Consider the following 1,367-nt stretch of genomic DNA (forward strand, 5'->3'; position numbering starts at 1 on the left):
AGTACAGGCAAGATGCAACTGTTGTATACTTTCCTCTTGAGCGATACCGGTAAGCTGCTAGTCATAATCTGCGAGTGCTTGCCAAATGCGCTCCATCCCAATCGTATTCTTCTTGTTATTTCCTTTTCGTGGTCCGGATCTGCGGTTACTACCTGTCCTAAGTAGACATATTCGCCTACTACTTCCAGTATTTCGCTACCTAATGTAAACTGCTGTTCCTTCCCGAGGCTGTTCCTTCCTTAGTCTAATCATGGGAATCCAAATATACAATCTCAGTGTCATGCAGAAGCACCGATGGCGTGCTCACGCAACTATCCCCTTTTCTATGGATGTGATAGGCTTCCGATAACTCCCTGGTTAGTTGATCATTATGCCTGTATATTACATTAGTGTTGTTAAAAAGAGGTATGCATAGTTTTTTATCAGGATATCTCGGATCATTATTCGGCTGGCATGGGGGAGCGGTGCTCCGGCACCGGACCTTCACGTCACAACACTACGCGAATGGCTGATCTTTTGTGCGCCGGGTCTTTTGTATGCCAACGCAACTCGGATGTCTCCCATTTACATTGACATACCGAAGACTGAAAACCTGGATATCCCCCTCCCCCCTTATGGATGCTCCCGCTCTAAGGGAGCCCATGACCATTTCCTGGTTCCAATGTCCCAATAATTTTCGAAAGCCACCTCTTTTCTTAACAGCTTAATATCTGTTACCGGTTCTATTTGTACCCGTGATATTAAACTGATTTTTGTAGCGCGGCGGAGCGTTCGGGGCTTTCCTCACTTCCGCCATGGGTCGACCCTGTACTGCATTACCTCCTGGACCGGACCAGCGACTTCCCCCTTTTGGGTGAAGACAATCGCAATTATAAAATCAGAAAAAATAATTCTTTTTACCCGAGCTTGCTGCTTAATTTTTTTAATATTGGAAGGGCACAGTGCAAAAACACACGGGATGAAAGGAAGAAGACGTACACACGAGCGCTTCTTCCTTTCGTATCGTGTAGTTTTGCGCTGTGCCCTTCCAATATGAATCGCTACCAACTTCCCAATTGTCTATCGTTCTTCTTTACTTATAAAATTATTTAGAACTTTTTTCCGACTTTTATTGTTGTGTGCTTAATTTTACAAAGAACACGGTATTAATTAGTAATTATTTATTTATGCAATCGTAAATATTTAGTAATTACAGTTTAACTAGCAATTAATGAATAATAATTAGCTAATAATAAGGAATCAGTGTATATTTAATATTTTATAACTATTTACTTACTAATTAGCAACTGATCATTCATTGACATGGCCATATAGGTGACGCATTTGCGCCTACTGTGGTGTTGCTCTGTGATTGGTGGAGACCTCCA

The 1,367-nt window shown here is 41.9% G+C and overlaps 1 pseudogene; it reads left to right on the forward strand.

Moving 5' to 3' along the window:
* The first annotated feature begins 669 nt into the window (after positions 1 to 669).
* LOC146171054 (U2 spliceosomal RNA) lies at positions 670 to 841 on the forward strand (annotated as a pseudogene).
* Positions 842 to 1,367: the final 526 nt, after the last annotated feature.

The sequence above is a fragment of the Amblyomma maculatum genome, unplaced genomic scaffold (assembly GCF_055883805.1).
Source record: "Amblyomma maculatum isolate TAMU_Amacu unplaced genomic scaffold, ASM5588380v1 scaffold_23, whole genome shotgun sequence".
In the NCBI taxonomy this organism is placed as follows: domain Eukaryota; kingdom Metazoa; phylum Arthropoda; class Arachnida; order Ixodida; family Ixodidae; genus Amblyomma; species Amblyomma maculatum.